Source organism: Vulpes vulpes, chromosome 7 (assembly GCF_048418805.1).
Source record: "Vulpes vulpes isolate BD-2025 chromosome 7, VulVul3, whole genome shotgun sequence".
Taxonomy (NCBI): Eukaryota; Metazoa; Chordata; class Mammalia; order Carnivora; family Canidae; genus Vulpes; species Vulpes vulpes.
The window spans coordinates 116,397,050-116,420,170 of NC_132786.1; the positions used below are offsets into that span (position 1 = coordinate 116,397,050).

General features: G+C 39.2%; 1 protein-coding gene across 6 annotated transcripts in view; it reads right to left on the reverse strand.

Annotated features, from left to right (window-relative positions):
* The window catches only part of IMMP2L (inner mitochondrial membrane peptidase subunit 2), an 848,028-nt gene extending 825,734 nt beyond the window's left edge, over positions 1-22,294 (reverse strand). For 4 of the 6 annotated variants that reach the window (XM_072764768.1, XM_072764765.1, XM_072764766.1 and 1 more), the window contains exons 1-2: positions 22,226-22,294; positions 21,700-21,766 (exon numbers count right to left, since the gene is read on the reverse strand). The gene's annotated coding sequence lies outside the window, so the exon portion shown is untranslated. Of the gene's footprint in view, positions 1-21,699; positions 21,767-22,077; positions 22,119-22,225 lie in introns of those variants that run through there. The other 2 variants (XM_072764770.1, XM_072764763.1) reach the window with 2 other exon arrangements.
* Positions 22,295-23,121: the final 827 nt, after the last annotated feature.

The following is a 23,121-nucleotide window of genomic DNA, read 5'->3' on the forward strand; positions in this document are numbered from 1 at the left end:
GAGCCACTCTGCTTCTGTTTGGTTTTTTAAATAACAGAATTCTAAAAACGGTTTTCTTTGAAGAGTTCACTACATTAAAAAAATAAGAAAAAAAGGTTAAAAACCACCACTTTATAGAATTAGAAGTGGACTGAGGTGAGACTATGTAATTCAAGTCCTAATGTTTTTATATTTCTTATTTAAATTCATCTCTGTCAGGTTTATAAGCCCTTATCTGTGCTAAAATGAGAAATACCATTTGAATGCAGAGATATCCAGGTAGAGTGAAAACAACATGGGTTTTGAGAAGTGTATTTATTCTCTGATGCGGCTGTAAGATTATTTATCTTATAACATTTAATGGCATTATTTATGTACCAATCTTCAAGTTAATGATTCATAACACAGAATATCAAAATAGTATAATGAACGACAGAAAAGCCCACTGTAAGTGCTAGCTACAGCTGTTTTATGTACAATAGATGAATATTCCACCCCACTTTAATAATTTCTTACTAAAAAGATCACCTTAGGTGGGAAAATTCACCAAACTCACACTTAAGTAGCAATTTTAACTATTTTGCCAATAAAGAAGGGGGAGCAAGGTAATTGAAACCAGGGGTTGCTCTATACTGCAACATTCAGAAGACCATTCAGAACACCAGTAGGGAGAATTCAATCTGCTGGTGAACACACTCAGGAGTGATATGCAGAACAGGAGTCTCAAAACAAAACCTTCAGCCATCCTCTGCACAACAGCATTGGAATTGCGGAATGGTATTCGACTGCAAGTCAGGTAAATACCTGAAAATTCCCAGCTCTGTAACTTCATAAAGTAGGTAAATCTGAAATCTTTATAGAGCTAAAAATATATAATTATGCCTAAGATCTACTGAGCTGAGCAACAACTAATCTAATTTTCATCTCTTCTGAGATATATTACATGAGTACTCTAACCCCCAGCACCATTGTCTAACCCGAGACTCCAATGGCATATAGTAGCCATATCCTCATTTGGCATCCAGTATTATTTTTTTTAAGATTTTATGTATTTATTCATGAGAGACAGAGAGACAGACACAGACACAGACAGAAGGAGAAGTAGGCTCCCTGCAGGGAGCCCAATGTGGGACTTAAAAAATAAGAAAAAAAGGTTAAAAACCACCACTTTAAAGAATTAGAGGTAGATTGAGGCTCAGACTATGTAATTCAAGTCCTAATGTTTTCATATTAGTCCCAGAATTTTGCTAAGCATTTATAGGTGCTAAGTTTTTCTTGACTGCTTAATCTTAGATATGGTTTCTATTATCACTCACTTATAATGGGATGGAAAGACAGTTTGGTATGATTGTGTCAGACACTCCATTCCTTTAAATACCAGTCAGGAGCATAAGAAAGAAACTAGAGGGCCAGAGCAGGCTTTCTGGAGAGCCATCGAATGAATCTGATACAGCACTTCCCTACACATGCCACTCCCAAAGAACCAAGTGCCCATCTTATTCTAGAGCTTGATCATTACTTCTCTTCCTACACTCGGTACTAAATTAGAAATCAGAAAACTTGGATTCAGGTCCTAGCTATGCCAATGACATAGCAATTCATTTCATCTATCTGAGTAGACTACCTGTAAGATTCTTTGCTTCAACTAGCTATGAGTCTAACTTCAGCCCTTTACCTTCCACATCAGAAATCCATGGAATACACCCCATCATCATCATCATCATCATCATCATCATCGCACCCCTGCTCCAGGACCATTTCTGACTTTTACTGCATGGTTAACATGCTCAAGAAATCATGTTCATTCTAATGATGACATGGTTAAATTTTTTGCCTGATCTTTACCCGTGTTCATTTAACAAACACATGTCTCATGGTTGGTTAGATAATACAAAATAACACACACACCTGGGGAAACTTCTAATACATTCTTGCTTTCAGGAGCAAAGATAAGTATAACCCATTTGCAAATAAGCACCAGTAATAATAAATAAAATCACTTTCATATGGGTCGCCAAATACATTGTTGTCAACTTAATCAATAGTTCAATGGTCCTGAGAATAATTTCCTGATCTTTCTAATTTTGTAAGAAACTTATTTTTATTGTTTCATCAACATCAAATGATATTAGGGAACATCACAATGGTTGTTACGGTAAATGGCTCAGAAAGAAAATTTAGTAACAATTTTGATAGTTTTTAGGAAGCATATGAGCTTACATAAAAATATATGAACCATATAGAAATTCAAAGAAACTTAAATTAACATCTATCACTTTTAAATAATGAAGAAGTTTTCCAGAACGTAATATAGCTTTGTTCTGGAAAAAGACTAAGCATATCACCCAAAGACCTTCCCCTTTGCCTAGCCAAGTAATTTGTTACCCAATTAATTACAAAGAAATGTGACAACTTCACTTCTTCATGTGTCTAGCAAAAAGACCCATAATAAAATCACAGAACCCCCCAGGCAGTATTTAAAATGCTATTTTCCCTTGGCCAAAATTATACCAACATTTTGCTATACTTTGGATGTTAACTTCAGTACAAACATTAAACAATCACATAAAAAATTTTGACTAACAGTACAGTGAGGTTTTGTTTCATTTTTAATAAGGATAGAGTGATTGGTGGCCACTCTCAAAATCAGTCAGAAATACTCTTTCACAAATTATAAGATCTATAACCTCTGAAAAAAGCATTAATTGGAAACAAAGAAAAACTGAAAGAAACTATTTTGAAACCATGAAATAAAAATTTCATTCTAGAAAAGAATATTCATTTGTGTTGTTTAAAATACTGTATAGCTATATTAATATAAAATAAAAATTGTTATTCTATTTTGTTACCTCTATTAATCTCTTCCATTAACCTATTTTTATCCCATTTTGAGAGATATAAACTAATGCTCACAGTATTTAAGTAATCTTCCTAAGGTCACACAGATAGTAAGTACCAGAGCTAAATCCAGATTGTCTGACCCCATGGCCCATACATTTGAGTACTACATTCCCTGCCTCCCATGTAGTTGCCACTCCCAGTAAATATTCACCACTCCCAATAAACATAACAAGAGTTACTGATTTCATAACTGCTACTACAGCCCTCAAATGCAACTAATGTCAGTGTCCTGAATACACAATTAGTTCAATCCACTATATAAAAGATAAATGTTCAGTCTCATTAATTTCTAATAAATTTTCAATTGGGAAAGGAGTTTTACAAAAGGAAGAAAAGTACAAATCTGTATATACAACATCAATTAATAGAAAAATATCACTGAGTTGTTTTTGGACTTACCAAGTACTAAAACTCTTATTACTGTGCTATCCTTTCAGCTCCCCAAATTGGCTCTTAGAATTTGAAATTTCACTGGGGAAACGAAAGAAAGCTGCAGGATACGTGCATTCCAAAACATTGTGCCTTTTTGCGATTTCCCTTCTACATTTATTACCCAGATCTTTAAACGCTCAACTAGGAGCTAAACCAATTCAACTATATGTATAAAATGTAAAATTGGAAATGCCACAAAATCAACATGACCTTTAAAATGTAACATTTGCCACAATCATTTACTTAATAGTAGAAAAACATTTTATAGTGTTTAAAGCATAGTCTTCATGTGTAATATTTTCAGCAAACATAAAAGCAAATACAGAACAAGTACTTAAAAATCAACCACATTTTTTCAACAAAATCTGCAATTAATTTTAAACCACCACTTTTTCTGCAGTAGTTACCTTAAGTATTAAACATTCATAGCCATATTGGTGTGCTTCACTTTTCACATACAGAGCTGATGTCACCACTACCCAAACCCAGTCACCTACTGCAATTGGTAAGGCCTACCAGTATGATTCTCCTCCAATTCAGCCATATTAGTTTGCTTGAGAACTAGTTTTTTGTTTTTTGTTTTTTGTTTTTAGATTTTATCCACTTATTTATCAGAGACACACAGAGAGACAGACACAGACAGAGGCTCCCCACAAGGAGGCTGATGTGGGACTCATCTGGGAACTCCAGAATCATGCCCTGAGCGCAGCCACCCAGGCGGCTGGAGATCTAAAAGTTCTGTCGGACAAAGGGCCAAGATGAGCCCTCTGTAAGCCAACAGGACCACCCTGATTAATTCCAAAGTACTGACTTCAACATGTTTTCTAACCAGACTCCTCAAAGTACTGAAAGCAAAGATAATAATTAGGTAGTCGGTATTACCATAAAATTAAATTTTGTATAAGAGTAAATGTAGTCTTCTATCTTCAGATCCAATCATATATTTGTTAAAAGTAAAAGATATGCAAATAAATGCTAATAGGATGGCAAACTTTCCCCAAGAGATAATCACACTTGAGATAAATCATCACTCTCACAATTTTAATTCCATAATCAAGTAGCAATCCTTGAGAATATATCTTTTCCCTTTGACTACTTTGATTAAGTATTTTCATAGAAGCTGATCAGAAAATACTTTTTCTCAATTTTTTTTTTTTTTTTTTGCTGCACTACTTCTAGTAGGAGATTAAAATTAGCAAGACAAATGAAGTCAGAATCTACATCATCCCCATTTATTGCCTTTAACACCTGAAAATTAGAAAGAAAAAGAGATCAAGGAAACAAACAGAGCAATCTAATGCCTGGCTAAAGGACAAATTCTATCTTTAAAATTGAGTATGGTTCTATCAACTCTATGAATTCAGTTCTTTAATGAAAAGAGTGGAAGAGCAAGGTTATAGCATGCAGAGACAAAACAGTGCCATATCAGCCAAACAACTAAATTAGATACCTCACCTGTCGCGGAGAAAATCAATAAGGCCCAATGAATTTATATTGCACACTGATTCATTTAAGGAAAAACTGTGAAATACAATGTCTTTAGCTTTTTATGTACTTAACATATTCTGCTCCATTGGCTGGAAGAAATCTAAGAAAAGATGGCCTCTATGGCAGGAAGCAAATAGGACTCAGTACGACAGAGAAGTAGAACAAGTTGAAAAAAAAGAAGTTGGGAAGGGGGAATTTTCCATTTGACAGACAAAAATAGGGGCTTTTTACAGGGAAAGGAATGTGACTACCCTAAGACAGAAATAATCAGAATCAACTTTGGTAGAAACAAAACAGCAGAAGGATTAAAGGAGCCCTGAAAGTGGTTTACACCCCACACAAAACAAGAGACAAAAGTAAGTAGGAAAAATGTGGTTCAACAATCAAAGACAAGGCAGCCTGAATGGCTCAGCGGTTTAGCGCCACCATCAGCCCAGGGCCTGATCCTGGAGACCCCGGATCAAGTCCCACGTTGGGCTCCCTGCATGGAGCCTGCTTCTCCCTCTGCCTGTGTCTCTGCCTCTCTCTCTCTCTCTCTGTGTCTCTCATGAATAAATAAATAAAATTTAAAAAAAAATCAAAGACGAGAATCTGACCTGATTTTTTTCCAGCACCATCTTGTTCCCTTCTTGTTCTCTTCTCCTTTCCCCTTCTTTCTACCTTTACTTATGCTACTCTTTCAGCCTAGAATTTCTTTCCAATCTCTCCACTCAATGCCATAGTCTCCTAATACAAGCTCAAAATCTCCCTCCATTTTGTGAAGTCACAGGCAATCTCCAATCTCTTACTTACACTCCATGTGTAGCACCCCAAAGCTTTGTTTATACCTCATTGTGGGCATTTAGATTATACTCTGAATCACAGTCATTTATTTACATATTCATCTCATCTTCCCCACCACTATACCTAGGAGTTCTTATTTTTGGGGGAGTTGGGGATATGTTATATTTTTTTAATTGTGGTAAAATACACATGATCTAAAATTTACCATATTAACCACTTTTAGGTATATAGTTCAGTAGTGATAAGTATATTCACATTGTTGTGCAACCAATCTCCAGAACTTTTCATCTTACAAACTGAAGCTATGTACCCATTTAAACAACTCCTTATTCCCTCCTACCCCCCACTCCTGGCAACCATCATTCACTTTCTCTTCTGCGAATTTGACTACTCTATGTACCTCACATAACGGGATCATACGGTATTTGTTTTCTTGTGACTTATTTCACTTAGTAAATATTTTGTCTATCCATTCATCCATCCATGGACACTCGGGTTGCTTCTACCTTTTAGCTATTATGATTAATGTTGCTATGAACATGGGTCTTAGAGGCTCTGTTTCTATTGTTTTTTGGTTTTTTTTATTTTAAGATTTATTTATTTGAGAGAGAGAGAGAGCACAAGCAGCAGGAACAGAGGGAAAGGGAGTGAGAGACTCTCAAGCAGACTTTGTGCTGAGTTCGAAGCCCAGCATAGGGCTCGATCCCAGGACCCTGAGATGATGACCTGACCAAAACCAAGTGTGGGTTGCTTAACCAACTATGCCAACCAGGCACTCCTGCTTTCAATCCTTTTGTATGTATTTGTAAAAGTGGAATTGCTGGATCATAATAGGACGATTTTCAATTTTCAAAGGAACTGCCGTACTATTTTCCATAGCGGCTAAGCCATCTTATATTCTTATTTAAAGCACACAAGGCTTACGATTTCTCCACATCCGCACCAATACTCGTTATTTTCTATTTTTTTTAATAGTAGCTATCTTAATGAGTGTGAATTCATATGTCTCACTGTGGTTTCCATTTGCATTTTCCTAATGATTAACAAAAGTGATACTAAGTGATACTAAGCACCTTATCATGTTCTTTTCAGCCATTTATATATCTACTTTGAAGAAATGTCTACTTAAGCCCTTTGTTCATTTTTTAATTGGGTTTTTTGTTTTTTGTTGTTGAGTTATAGGAGTTTTTTTTTTTTTTTTTTTTAGTTATAGGAGTTTTTATATACTCTAGATATTAAGCCCTTATCAAATATATGAACTGAGTTTTTTTTTAATTCACCATTCTATTCTCTAATTTTCCAGAGTAGATCACATGTAACACAGAAATACATTTTAAGTTGAATGTGCTTCTTCCTTTAAAAAAAAATTTGTATATAATAAAAAATTCAAAATATCCAAAAAGGGATATATAATAGAAAATAAGACAACCTTCCAACCCAGTTTGCCTGCAACTCCCAGAGGCATTTTGCTCTTTCTAATTATTCCCTCCAGAGATATTCTGTGCATATACAAGAAAACATGTATCTTAATTTAGTCTCCTCCAAAATATTAACCTACTAACACCTACTGTTCTGCACCTTACCTTTATGACTTAATAATTATTCCATTTCAGCATATTTAAACTGCCTTATTCTTTTTAACAACTACTACATATAACAATTACTATATGTACTATAATTTATTTATCCAATCCCCCAAGAATGGGCACTTAAGTTGTTTTCAATTATTACAAAGAATATCCCTAAGTATATATTATCTCAACCAAGTACAAGATCTATAGAATAAATTCTAATAAGAAATCAAATTATATGTGTATATTAATAGATATCATTTGATAACTATTTTCAAACCAGTCTCAATGAAAACTGCAAAACTCCATACTCCCATTGTCAATGATGATTCTATTTCCTTATATCCTCAATAACACATTGTGTTTTCAAAATTTTTTATTTGTCAATCTGATCAACTACTAAGCCTAATATTTGGGTCATTCACAATCCAACCTCAATCTACATGTCCAATGGCCTTTTACTATAGTAAAATAGTTTCTTATTGGTTCTAAATTTAGGAAGAAGGTATTTCCTCTATGCTTTGTTCAAACCATATCTGTTATTTGGAATGTTCTTTGTTCCTTCAAAGGTTAGTTCAAGATGATCTCTCTGCTCTCCCCACAAACACAAAAGACTGCATGGATTTAACAACTATTTAGTAAGTCTACTATATTATAGAAAAGTAAATGAATTCTGTGCTATGGGATATCAGAGTAGGGAAAGTCAACCTAGAATGGACAGTGGTCTCTAGAACATTAAGCTATACAGGCATCTCATTTTATTGTGCTATTCTTTGCAGATAATTCCTTTTTTTTTTTTTTTTTTTTTTTTACAGATTGAAGGTTTGTGGCAACCTTGCATCAAACAAGTGTATGAGTGCCATTTTTCAACAGCATTTGCTCACTACACATCTCTATCACATCTTGGTAATTGTCACAATATTTCAAACTTTTTCATTATTATTATCATTGTTATGGTGATCTGTGAGTGATCTTTGATGTTACTCTTATTATTGTTTTGGAGCACGACAACTCATGTCCATAAAAGACAGTGAACTTAATCAATAAATGTGTGCATACTGACTACAGATGTGGTGGAAAGAGCACTTTGTTAAGTCTTTGACCATATGATATATTTTGAAGATAAAAAAAGAACTTTAAATTAGCAGAAATACAAAAAGTGAGATTGCAATATAAAAAAGATGTTAATGAAAAAGGACATGACTATTAGAGTTTTATTTTCAACTGAACAACATCAAGCATTCTCAAACTCAGAAGTGTACAGTTTTCTGTAACTATAATGCATTAGTATGTCACTGACCATTCTTCTAAGTATTTTAAACTAGAAGGACACTTTGAAACAAGAATTGCATTTAATATTATCACTTGCCCCAAGATTTCAATTTCCTGGGCAGCCTTGATGGCTCAGTGGTTTAGCGCCGCCTTCAGCCCAGGTGTGATCCTGGAGACCTGGGATGGAGTCCCACATCGGGCTTCTGCATGGAGCCTGTTTCTCCCTCTGCCTGTGTCTCTGCCTCTCCCTCTCTCTGTGTCTCTCATGAATAAATAAATAAAAATTTTTTTAAAAAAGAAAAGATTTCAATTTCATAAGACTATTTGTAGTCTCTTCCTCCAAAATCTTTCTACCTAACTCTGCCTTGCCCTAGTGGCTTTAATCACACAGAGATTGGTCACAAGAACTTTAGAATCGAGCCTTTTCTTACCACAAACAGCAAATACTGTGTCGCTGACTCTATAGAAAAGGTAACAATATAATTTGTGCTTCTGGAAGGAAGACTAATATCTCAAGCTAACAACTAGGTAATAAATACGATTAGGAGCCAAGCACACAAGCTGAATATCCCAAAGTGAATATCTTTCATAATAAGATACAAGCAGGCTTAATCAACAAGACATATTCAGAGAAAAAAATGCATTTTTTCTCAGACACAGCTAAATAATCAACTTTTCAGCAGTACTGCCTTCTTAACCACAAATTATTATTTCCCTTTATTACTTGTCTGCAAAACCAAAAAAAAAAATTTTTAAATTAAATGTAATAACCAAGTATGACTTACTAACTGAATAATCCCTTACATTTCTTTATAATGAGTTAAAATTCACATAGGATTTTGTGTTGCCTGGGTGGTTCAATTGGTTAAGCATCTAACTCTTGATTTCAGCTCAGGTTATGATCTCAGGGTTGTAAGATCAAGCCTGAAATCAGGCTCTATGCTGGACCTGGAACCTGCTTAAGATACTCTTCTCTCTTCCTTTTCCTATGCCCACCCCCCCCCCCCCAAAAAAAAACCCTTTACATAGGATTTTAACAAATGGCTCACATAGGGCTCAAAAATAACCTATAAAGTACCTGTTATCTCCATTTAAAAAAAAAAGTTCAGAGATGACAAGTTCTAATTCACATTGCTGATAGAGCTAGTACTCAAATAAAACCACTTTTTTTTTCCACTATATATCACCATTTTAAAGTCTAGAAATGTGGGATGCCTGGGTGGCTCAGCGGTTAACCACCTGCCTTCAGCTCAGGGCATGATCCCGAGTCCCGGGATCTGAGTCCCACATCAGGCTCCCTGCATGGAGCCTATTTCTCTCTATGTCTCTGCCTCTGTCTCTTCATGAGTAAATAAGTAAAATCTTTTTAAAAAATAAATAAAGTCTAAAGCTGTAGAAGACAAGGACACTCCTTTCTTCTCAATGCATTCTAAAGAGAACAAAGTTTTCCTTGGGGAAAAAAAAAATCTCTCTAAATTTCCCCAACAAGAGAGCTTAATGCCCAGTAAAAATGGGGAATATATTGACAATAAATAAATAAATAAATAAATAAAGTCTAGAAATTTAATGTCTATTGTTTTAGTTTAAAACAAAGGTTTTAATGAAATGTTTAGAATATTAACATCATGCAGTCATATATGACACACATCTCAAACTATTAATCTCAAACTTAGTTATTACTGTCATAACTCAAGTGTTCAGACTACAGTACTTCTCTTACACATGAGAAATCGACTCATAAAAAAGCTAATTAGTTTATGAAGTGCCTCCAACTATCTTTATATAACGATACTAAATATTATTAAATGAAACTAAATAATAATTACTTAATATTTGAATCTGGCACTAATAAAACTCTTATTAAACAAATACACTCTTGGAAAAATACCAAAATGCTTTATAAATACTCTGCTATACCAGGCAAACTAAAATTTAAGGAAGTAAGACTCTATGACTCCAACTAGATGACTTTCTGGGAAAAGGCAAAACTAGGGAGACTGTAAAAAGATCTATGGTTATCAGGGGTTAGCAGGGTGAGGTTAATGAGGGCAGAGCAGTAGACTCTGGGGCAGTGAAACTACTGTATATTATAATGGGGGATACATGTTATGTTTATTCAAATGTACACTAGAATGTACAACACAAAGAGTGAACTCTAAATACTGACTTTAGGTGATAATACTGTGTCAGTGTTGGTTCACCAGTTGTAATAAATACATCATTCTGCTAAGAAATGTTGATAATGGAGAAGCTATGCATGTGTACGGGTGGGAGTATATGGGAAATATCTGTACCTTCCACTCAAACTTTGCTGTAAACCTGAAACTGCACTAAAAAAAAAAAAAATCTATTTTAAAAATTAAGACAACTTATCTGTGGCAACTCTAATCTTTTCCTGCCACCTGTTGCTGTAAGTCCACTATCTACTCAGCAAAAACATCTTTAACCATGAACCCTAACCTTCAGTTGAACTCTTCTTAATATACCCAGGTCTCCTCACATTGCCTGCTCTGCCCCTCATAGCCCACTCATCCTCAAACATGACATTGGTAGACTAAGTCCCAAGACAAGGAGAAAGTATGGTACAGACAACAGATGGAGAAGGAAGGTAAAGGAGAAGGAAGTAAAGAATTCCTAAAGAGGAAAATCCACATGAGAGAGCAAAAAAGGAGAAAACAATACTGAGTTGCTCTGAATTTACTGGTCTACATAATGTGAAAACCATATGAAATGAAATTACCCTAAAATGTAAAAGATATTACAAACATTTCCCTTCTTTAAAAAAAGTCTTTGCTATACGCTATTCTAAAAGTAGAACACTACAACTTGATGTGTTTACTATGTATCCTCCAGCTACAAGCAAGATGATTTTTCAAAAGCTGACCATAAATGCTACAAACATTTTTCAAAAGAAAGATATATAAAAGAGTGTGTGTCAAAGTGCCATTACAAAGACCTAGCTCTCAAGATAAACTTTTGGATAAAACTGCAAAGATTAAATTTTTATGATTTATTACATGGAAGAAAGATGTACACTTTTATCTTCTAGGTATTCTTAATCTGAGAAGTCAAAAACCTGCTATGAGTTACCAAGCCGAGCAGCAGTACAATGCGATTTTGAAACCGTCATACAGGAATGACTGTGGGGTGTGCGTCCTTGCTTGCTTTGGCCTTTAATGAGAATAGGCTAAGCACCTGACATATCCAAGTATTAAGTCATTAAGGAGAGGTTAAAGGCAATAGTGGTAAATCAGGGACCCATTAGGCTTAAAGATGGTTCTGGCAGGAGCCACCACCACCATCAATTCCACCTGAGCAAATAATGACTCTGCATCTGAAATTTCAGGGGAGGCATAAAGACTGCAGTCGTGCTAGTGATCCAATTCAGTTCAGCTAATAGAAATTAAACACCAATGAAGTAACAAGCACTAAGTTAAAGGTGCCATAAGACAATGAAGAGTAAGATGCAGCCCCTACGTTAAAAGTTTCCAGCCCAATACAGGGTAAGACACCTCTGTAAATGACTATAATCCAGACAGAGTAGAGAAAATGCCAAAAGAGAGATACAAAAACAGAGATTCAGAGATTGCATCAAAGAGACAGACTGCTTAGCATAAAACTTGTGGTCACTCAGTTGACCAACAGGTTCTTGCTATGGTTACTGTTTTGTTTATAATTTTCTCCCATGAGATGTACTACTTCTATACTAGAAGATATGAAAAAATTGAAAAATCTATCTGCTACTTTAATGTTTCACAAATGATTTTCCATAAATTCTTCACTGAAACTCAAATCTATGCTATGCCAGGTAGAGGTTGTTACCCTATCAAGCAGCCAAGCCCCCAAGATGATCAAATGATCCATGCCTCATATCCTGTGTAGTCTTCACTCTGAATCAGGGTGGGCCTCTGAGACCAGTAAGACATCAAAAATGGTGTACAATGTCCAAGGATAGGTCATAAAAGACACTACAGAGAGAGAGGCAGAGGGAGAAGCAGGCTCCCTGCAGGGAAGCCAATGTGGGACTCCATTCCAGGACCCCCGAATCACGACCTCAGCTGAAAGCAGACGTTCAACCACTGAGCCACCCAGGCATCGGGCACTACTGTTTCCACCTTGGTCTCCCGTATGTCACTCTAGGGAAGCCAGGTCCCATGATGAGGACAGCCCCATGGAAAGCCCCTTGTAGAGAGGAACCTGTGACCACCAGCTTGCCAGCCAATGTGAGTGGGCACTTTGGAAGTGAACCTTTTAGCCTCAGGTATGTCATCCAATAAATGTACCTCCTGCTGGCATCTGACAGCAACCACATGAGATCCTGAGCCAGAACCACCCAAAGTGCTGACCCCACAGCAAACATGATATAATAAATAATTATTGTTGTTTTCAGCCACTGAATTTTTTATTATGTTACAAAGCAACATAGAACTAATGCATCCCAATTTAACATTTGACGCTCAGAGAAACTAACTTATCTACTACCATTTAGGAGTGGGCAGGGAAACCAGGTCTGGAATCTCATCTCTCGGCTTTAGGTTCATTCTTGCCATTAAACAATATTACTTCTCAGGTAAAAATAAGTTATAGCACCATAAGCATGATCATTCCTATGTGATTATACCACCACCACCAATATATCAGGTACCCCCTTCCCCCCCCCCAAAAAAAGACACAGCACATGTCCCTATATACTTGACAGACATGAGGAGACCTGCAATAAAATTGAATTCATGTGTTCCTTGGTACTTTGTGTTTTTACTGTCTTCTGGAAGATTTCTGGTTGTTGGCTTTTTGGGCTTTTTTAATGTACCGATTTTAAAAATAAAAACCTGGGATGCCTGGGTGGCACAGCAGTTGAGCATCTGCCTTCGGTTCAGGGTGTAATCCTGGGATCTGGAATCAAGTCCCGTGTTGGGCTCCCTATGAGGAGCCTGCTTCTCCCTCTGCCTATGCCTCTGCCTCTCCCTCTCTCTCTGTGTCTCTCATGAATAAATAAATAAATCTTTAAAAAATAAAAATTTAAAAAATTTAAAAATTAAAATAAAAACATATTTAGAGCATTTAATACTCAAAAATCACATTACAGACATTGAAAATATTTATATAATTTACAATCTTAAACATCGGTATAATTTTAAACAGAACTTAACATGTCAGACAAGAAATGCTCAACAGCTGATTGCTTAAAGGATGTGCATTTTTGCTTTAGGTCTTCAACATTTTAGCATTATGCAAATGTAGTATAATATAGCATCAAAATGTTCATGATGGTGAAGTCTTAAATCCCAATCCATAAAATGATTACTACCTTGCAGGACCAGGTGGCTAGCTCTTAGCCTGTCTACTCCTGGAGAAAGTCAACAGAATATTTCATTGTCACAACCACATCTACCTCTTTTGACCCACACAATCCTACAAGTAAGACAGGTTTACTACCATTCCCATTTTCCAAAGGATGATGGGGCTAAGAGAAGTCTAAGTAACTTAACTGAGGATACATGCTATTAAAAAGAGTCTATAAATTCTTAAGTATAAAAGTATTATAACTTTTTAGCTCCAAGTCCCAGACTTTTCTTCTGCACCATATTTTAGCCCAATGGTTCTCTACCCAGGCTGCCATTAGAACACCTGGGAGTACTCTGAAAAATATTAGTACCTGAACATCATCCCCAGAGACTCTGATTTAATTGCTCTGGTCTGTTTTAGCTGTCTAGCATATAATAACCAGTAGTGGTAAATTCACAGAAAGCTTAGACTGCAAAAGGAGAAATGCAGGTATCTCTATATATAAACTGAAACTTACATTGGGAAACTTCCCAACTTACTCTGGGAAACTTTATTTCCCAAAACTCCCTGAAAGACACAAATCTCTTCAATAAAACAAAAAGAACAAAGAGGAAGAAGGGATGAAAAACTCAAACCCACTCTGCCAGTATTATGGGGTCACCAAGGAGTACTTTATTCCCTCAATCCCACTCTTGAACCTCATCATCCCATACCTTAACTCCACTGCAAGTTCTAGTTCAAGTGTTACCTCCTATGTGAAGTCTTCAGATCACACAAAACAAAGCAGGCCATTTTTTGCATCCATCTTACTTTGAACCTCTATAACACATTGCCTATGTCATTTACTTACACAGCCATTTCTCCCCCTGACCTGAGGAGTCCTTAAGGGCAGGATCTCTCTCATTCATCCTTCCCATCTTATGTATCTTTCCATCTTATACATCTTAAAGCCTTGATGATAGCAGATATTAATAAATCTGCTAAATCAGATCATGCTTTATGTTTGGCATGGTTAACTCCCCCTTGGCTTCCTAGTACATATTCCTTTGAAATTTTTCAGTTTTTTGGGATGCTTGGGTGGCTCAGGGGTTGGGCGTCTGCCTTTGGCCCAGGGCGTGATCCTGGGATCTGGGATGGAGTCCCACATAAGGCTCCTTGCAGGGAGGCTGCTTCTCCCTCTGCCTGTGTTTCTGCCTATCTCTCTCTCTCTCTCTGTGTGTGTCTCTCATGAATAAATAAGCAAATAATCTTTAAAAAAAAAAAAAGAAAGAAATTTTTCAGTTTTTAATAAAAGAAAGGGGACTTTTTCCTCCCACAAGTGGATTAGAGATTAGGAATTATGCAAAAAGGCAAGATGTGGAGAGAGCAAGTTAGCAGTGGAACTCTGGACTAGGAAAAAAGGGTAAATAGGATATTGAAGGGTAGGGTCAGGTATGAATTTTGTTTGTTTTAAAGGGAAGATTAGGCAAAGACAGTGACAAAATGATTTTTATTCAAAGAACAGTAATTACAGGCAACCACCTTTTCAACATCTCCCTGTCTGTGGGGTTCCTTCCTCTCAGCATACATACATACATGCTACCTCTCCCCTCAAAAAAAGACCCTGCCACAGTGGTTCCCCTCCTGAGACACATATTAGAATCCCTTGGCGAGCTTTGAAAATTCTGGAGTGAAGATCAATGAAGACAAAATCTCTAAGGAGGAGCCTAGCCATACCTACTCTCTCCTCACTCCTCCCCTCCTGTTCACTCATCTAGCCACACACTGTAGTCTCCACTCCCACAAGTCCAAAGGAACCACCGACTTCTAACAGGCACTTTACAATCCTCATCATACTTGATGATTCATAGCATTCCATTTTTAACTGGGTTCTACTTCTTTAAACTCTGCAAGTTGGCCTGAAAAGTTGTGCTTTCTCCTTCCTCCCAGCCTCTCTCGCCACTCCCCTTCAGCGTCCTTATAGCTGTCTCTGTCTTGGGTTTATCCCTAAAATTTCAATATTCTCCAGGACTTACTTTGAGCCCTTTTCTCTATGTAGCTCCTCTAAGTACTTTTGTCCTTACCCACAACACTTTCAATTACTCTCCATATAGTAAGCTCCCAGAAATCTGCATTTCCAGCTTCCAGATCTCTTGTGATGCTCCAAGATCCTATAGCCAACTGCCTCCTAGACAGCCCCAACTCACCAAGGATATGTCCTGCAAGTAATTTAATCACATGTCCCAACCTAAAATCATCAGCTGCTCCTCAGACCTGCTTCCTCATTGCTCTTCCCTCTCACTACCAGGAAACCTGGCAGCTATCTATTCCAGCATCCTCACTCTCCCATTCCTGATACATTCAGTCACAAAAACCAACCAATCTTCCCTCCTTCTAAATATTTTTCCTAAACATTCTCATTTCTGAGTATCCCCACTACTTCCAGCCTTGTTTCTGCTCTTAGGTTTCCATTATCCATATTAATGCACTGTCGGCTTAGATCGCCAATATTGCCTCCCCATCTGACACCTCCTCACTCCACCACCAATCAACCCAGCACACTGATTTCAGTGACCTTTCAAGTCGCTCACAATGCTGCACGTGGCACAGAAGTGTGCCCTGACTTAGCTATCCAGTTTCATCTCCTTTCATTCCTGACTTTGCCCTTCACACTCTAATATAACTGACCTACATATAGCTCCCTGAACACACTATGCCCTCATCATGCCATACAACTACTCATGCTATTAGCCCTGAGTGGAAATGCTCTCTGCTGCTTGTCAACTAGCCCACTTCTACTCAACTTTCAAGATTCAGCTCAAACATAACCACTGCTAAAATCCTCCCCGGCATTTCCATCAGGGATCAAGAGCTCCTGCTAGCCTTCGTTTGTACTTCTATCTTCATTATGGCAAATAGCACACAATATTTGAACTGTTGGTCAAGATGTCCACAATTCTACTAGAAGATCCCTGATCAAAGACAGTGGCTTTATTTTTATATTCTCAGCATAAGTTCAATGTACATAGCATAGAGTTTAAAAGAAAAAAAATTAATGAACTGTAAGCCAGTGAAAGGACAAGAAGATCAACTGGACTTCAAGTACAGAAAAAGTCCAGATCTAAACGAAGTATAGAATCTATTATTAAGTCCCACCTATTAAAAAAAAAAAGAAAAGAAAAGAAAAGAAAAGAAAAGAAAAGAAAAGAAAAGAAAGAAATTATTATTCAGATGTTATCAAGGTAACAAAAAAAAGAAAAAAAAAGAACTTATCAATAGACTAAGCAAGCAATAAGAAGTTAAGAGTCTCTAATGGAGCAGCTAACAAAAGATCAACTGAAAGGCCAGAGATAAAGGTGGTTCTTTCAAGTCATGTAATTCTTCAGCCTAAGTCCATAGACTAAGATTGGCACCTTCCTCTGTCAGTTCACCACTCCTCCCCTTTGTCATTATTCTCCATAGCCTTTTCCCAGCCCCCATTATTAAATCCCAGATTTCAGGAGTAATTTCCCTCTACTAGAGCCACAAGTCCTTCCAGTGGATTAGTCTGAGACGTAAGGCAGGGGTTAGGGGGTTGACAATCGTTGTTCTTGTGGCAAGGACCTAGAGGAAAGAAATGAAACTACTATTTATTGAGGGCTAGCTTTGTACCAGATATCATGCTACTACTTTACAAACATTAAATCTGAGTAATCCTGAGTAATTATCCCATTTTACAGATGAAGAATCCAAGATCACAGCTAAGAAATCACAGAGCCTACTTGAAAACTCAGAGATAATAGCCTCTAGAGTATTTCCATACTCCTGACTACTTCAAAATAAAGAGAGTTGTGCTGGGGGGAAAAAAAATGAAGAGAGCTGTGGTCTAGCTGTTCTAGGTTGGAACTCAGAATATATTATTCTCTAAAATACTATTATAAATACTGGCTAAAGTCTATAGTACCATGAATACATAATGGGCATACAATGAGTTAAAATAGCTTTGGTGGAGCAATTGGGTAGCTCAGTTGGTTAAGCATCCAACTCTTGATCTCAGCGTAGTTTTTTTAAAAACAAAGAATAAATAAACAAGTAAAAGAAATAGCTTTGGCATCCTGATCTGGAAATCCAAATGTTATTTGTTATTTTATTCCTATATGTACACTGTTCAACATCACAAACAAAAAATGGACTTGAAAATGACTTTTCAGAATAAAATGGGCTCTTAAGTGAGGCTTTTCTTTAAATATATTTTCCGTCCATAAAAAATCACCAAGGATAGAAACTATTTTACCTTGTTAACCTGTAAGAACAATGACACTAGAAGACACCTGTGGGAACTGTGCTTATCTGACCAGGTGCTCGTTTACAGTGTGCTGTCATTTGAATAAAACATCACACTAAACCCTGTAGACCAGAGCTTATGATAGAATGCCACAAACCACAGCAGTACAGCTGATATGCCTATAATCTACTGACAAAATGTACTCCTTAGCAAAGTGAAACCAGATGTCTGGTGTAAAATCTGATGTCTGTGGACTTGTCTTTCTTGGCTTCCAGAGCTGTATTAGATACACTAAATACGCAGCTTAACTGTATATTAAACCCACAACTTGGCAAAATCATGACAGTTTGGACATGAAGCATCAGCATTTTTATTGTAATTCTTATAAACCAAAGACATTTCTGAAATAGAAATCCTAAATTTAAGCACTCAGCTAAATGTGGTAGTATGTCTTCCCCACATTAGGAACAGTGTCAGAGCTTTTTAAACATATTTATAGAAACTCTTTCCCTTCATTTTTCAAGCTGACACTCTTAGGCATGGCTACGGAAATGATTTTAAAGGGGGGGGGGGGTGGGATTCAAACCACATCAGGTGTCAGTCCTTGTCCCAGAAATTTCCAGGATCAGATAAAACAGGGTGATCACTGTGAAAATGCAAACACCTACCTTCAGGAAAGTTAGGTACTAGATGTCTTGTTTCAATTGCAAAGAAGATCATTAAGAATGTGATAGGTGACCAGATAAAAAGGGAGGGGAAATTAACAGTATCTATATGCCAGACGCTGGTTTTTGCACACTTTTTAATATGCTCAAAGTTCTGTTTTGACTGCTGAGAAGTTAGGGAGCAAAGTTTTAACTGGTACAAAGTTGTAGGGCTAATGAGATAAGAGCCAGAACTCAAACCCAAGTTTAAAAGACTCTAAAAGACATGCTACTTCTATGTGAGGACTGAGGGTTGAGCTCCCTATGGGGACATAGCCAAGAATATGGAGGTAAAAGTAAGAAATTTACAATTTTGCCATATAGTAACATAAAATCATGAAACAAAAGTTGAAGAAATAAACACAAATAGTTGAGAGAGCTCATGTAAGTTCATAAGAGACTTTCTACTTTTATATCCCTGCAAGACTCATATTTAAGTAACTTTTTTAACCTTAGATATCCTTTGTAACCAGAAAAAGTTATCTTCAATAAAAAATGAGGTTAAATGTACAGAAACTCATACAAGTGAACAATCTAGTATCTTTCTTAAGTGCATCATCCTTACCACTCTCCATGTTTTCTTATCTTATGTCATCTTTATTGGACGATTCAACATACTAGCCTCATCTCATTTTTATACTGGTACATTTATTATACTAGAAAATGACCATAACACATTATAATGGTACTCCAATCTGTCTTAAGGGTTAACTTGCCTCAAGCTTATGCACTCCTTGCTTGCCGACCTAAGTCCCTTGGTCTGTAACCAAACTAACCTAAATTTCCTTGAGATTTGCAAACCACTGGCCTTGGGGAGTGAAAGACCAAACTTGCCCAGAAGATAGCACCTAATCACATTTGAAAACAGCTGCCCCTGATACCAGCAAATCAGTTCAGGGTCATGTCCACATATCACAAATTGCCTGGGCCCCAGCTTCTCCTGTCTTAAGCACCTCCCCTTTAAAACTCTCCAGCTTCACCTGGACAGGGAAGATGGTCTTTGGGACATCAGTCCATCATCCTCTCAGTCTGCTGGCTTCCCAAATAAAACAAACTTTCCCTTCCCACTTGTCTCTCAAGTATCGATTTTCAAGCTGCCAGCAGCCAAACCTGAGTTCGGAACTAATTTTCTGTCCAGTAACACTATTCTAAAACAGGACACAAATCACCATGGTCATTAATCCTTGAAAGTTTATCTCTGAAAGTCCTAGAAGGTGGAAAAATAGTACTGTCCTCCCATAACACTGTACAGACCTGCACATGACTAAGATCAATAGGAAAGGTCTTATACGTTAACACTTAAGCATTCCAATAATCCACAGAAAACTGGCGAAAGGCCTGCTCCAAATGGCCTTCTCCAAAGCCAGTGTTATCATTTTTACCATCTTACCTATATATCAGTGCCCCACACTTTGGTAGCAAAAGTTAATAAATATCTACTGAATCAATGAATGGACCTATCATCAATAAACAACTATTTTCTGGTTTTTCATAAACTATATGGTTGTCTATCACTTGAGTACAGACAAGTAAGAAGACAGATTCAGGGCACACGCAGCCAACGTCCAATGGCTAGAGAGAGCAATCCTAGCTTTCTTAAGTATCTAAGAATGGTTTGCTACATTGCTTGTGGCTAACCTGAATTTTAACAAATTTAAAATGTTTGTTTATACGGAGCACATAGGATGCATAAGGTATTCCCAAACTTCTCAGAGGAGCTGTGCTTCATTTTGCCAGTAAGAAGATAGAAAGGATAGTATATTGGAGAAGTGATGGAAAATGGGCACAAAAGAACCAATGAGGGATCCTTGGGTGGCTCAGCGGCTTAGCACCACCTTCAGGCCAGGGCGTGACCCGGGAGTCCTGGGATAGAGTCCCACATTGAGTCCCTGCATGGAGCCTGCTTCTCCCTCTGCCTGTGTCTCTGCCTCTCTCTCTCTCTCTCTCTCTCTCTCTCTGTGTGTCTCTCATGAATAAATAAATAAAATCTTTAAAAAAAAAAAAAAAAAAAAACGATGAAAGCGATCACACTGAAAATCAGAGCAAACCTCCAAGGGCTTCCGTGTGCTGTGTGGCTACTTTCCAGAAGTGAACAGAGTATCTGTGAGAGGGTATGGATGTGAAAGTCACGAGCAAAAGGCCCGGCTTGGTAAGGTCACCCTCCTACACCAAAAACAAAAACAAAGGAAAAAAAAAAAAAAAACCTTCCTCTATGAGCCTGTGAGAAGAACCCAAAAGAATTTCAACAGTTACCATATTGCTATTAACCTTCCCCTTTGGTGTTCTAAAGAATTTTGACAGGAGTCTCTTTTTAAAATGTAAAGATCTGGGCAGCCCGGGTGGCTCGGCGGTTTAGCGCCACCTTCAGCCCAGGGCGTGACCCTGGGGACCCTGGATCGAGTCCCGCATCGGGCTCCCCGCGAGGAGCCTGCCTCTGCTTGTGTCTCTGCCTCTCTTTTTCTCTCTGTGTCTCTCATGAATAAATGAATAAAACCTTTAATAAAAATAAAATGTAAATATCTGAGGGACGCCCGGGTGGCTCGGGGGTTTAGCCCCTCCCTTCGGCCCAGGGCGTGACCCCGGGGGTCCAGGGATCGAGTCCCGTGTCGTGCTCCCTGCATGGAGCCTGCTTCTCCCTCTGCCTGTGTCTCTGCCTCTCTGTCTCTCTCTCTCTGTCTCTCACGAATAAATAAATAAATAAATAAATAAATAAAATCTTTTTAAAAATAAATAAATGACTAAATGAGATGTGAAGGTCTGTGGGCGGGGCTCCCGCCTGTACAGAAGCAGGACCGTGCTTCTCCTGAATCCAAGTCCGGGGAGAGCCGAGGCAAGGCTAAGGCCAGTTCTCCGTCAGGTCAGGTGGCCACGAGGGGTGCAGGCCGAGCTGCCGAGTCCCGGCCAGTTCTACCGGCTCCTGGGGCTGCGGCCGAGGACCGCCGAGGGGCCCCGGGTCCTGAGGGAACCGCCGTCCGGCCCCCACGCCCCCGGGGCAGCCCTGGCTCCTTCCACCCCGGCCTTACTTCCATCCCTTACTTACCCTTTCTCCCGCTCTTCCTCGGCGAGAAGGGGTAAGTGGTTATTTTGTGCCCAATTTGGCCAAAACCCTAAAAGTAAAAATGACAGAGACAGGTGCTTTAAAATCCTGACGGGCCCGCCTCAGGCACTCCCGCCACGCGCCCCACAGTGCACGGCCCCACAGCGCTCCCTCCCGGCCAGGCTCGGAGCCGGAGCTGCCCCCTCAGGGGCCGACGGGCTCGGGGCGCGACCCGGGGGCGCCCGCCGGGCGGGGCACGAGCTCGCCCCTCCCCCTCCCCCGCCCCCCCCCCCCGCGCGGTGTCGCCGCCGTCAGGGGCCGCTCTGCAGCCGCGGGGGGCGGGCGGCCGCGCGGGCCTCGGACAAACACGCGCGCGCCCACATGCTCGCGACACCGCCGGACCCGCGGCCGGGCGGCCCTCAGCCTCCCGGCATTCCCGCCCCGCCGGGCGCCGACGCCCCGGGAACCGGCCCCCCCCGCCGGCCTCTCAGCCCCCCCCGACCCTCCGCGGGGCTCCCGCCCTCCGCACCCGCTGCGCAGCTCGGCCCGGGGGGGGTGTGGGAAGGCCCCACGCTGGCCCCGCCCTCCACCCGCGGCAAGCCCCGCCCCCTTCCGCGGCGCGCGGGAGCCGCGCGAAGCTCCGCCCCCGGCGGAACCCCGGCCCCGCCCCCTCCCGCTCCGCCTGGGCTAAGCCCAAAACCCGGCCTGGATTTCGAGCGGATCCAAAAAGGTCACCGGTTCAGCCAGCCAGAAGCTCGCGCGCCCTTTCTCTCTGGTCTGCACCGCGCTGAGCGCCAGGGAGGGCAACCGAGACCTGGAACTCCGTGCAACCGTGTCCCCGGCTCCCCGCCTTCCTAGAGGTCACGAAACGGAGACCCCAGCGGTGCCTTGGAGCGCACAGTCCAGAGGGCAAAGAGCCCTCCCAGTGCTCCCCCTCGGGTGGTTTTTCTACTCTAGAGTGCACAGGAAAACTATTTCAGTTTTGCATTCTCTACGCAAGCCAGAAGGAATCATCCAAAACAGGTGGTTTTCCTTTGGTAAAGCTGGAGTTTCACGCCTTAGCTTTTGTCTTGAAACTCGACAGGGTTATGACAAACTACAAAGTGAAACCTAAACCTACCAAACAGGCCTAAAATACTTATTCTCTCGTTTATCCCTCCCCCAATTATATATATATATATATCCCTTATTCCTTCTGTCTTTATCTTATGAATACTGACAAACCACCCTGTGCATTTTCAAATCATTTAATGCAAACTATTAGTACCAGATGCTCTGGTTCTTTGGCTCAAAATTAATCCTAAAGGTTTAAGAACCTTCTCAGAGACTCCAACGACCTAGTAACTAGAACCCCTAGCGTCTCCTGAGAATAAAATTGCTTTCCTGCAAAGAGGGTATGTGCCAGTTTTGTAGTTTTTCTCATTC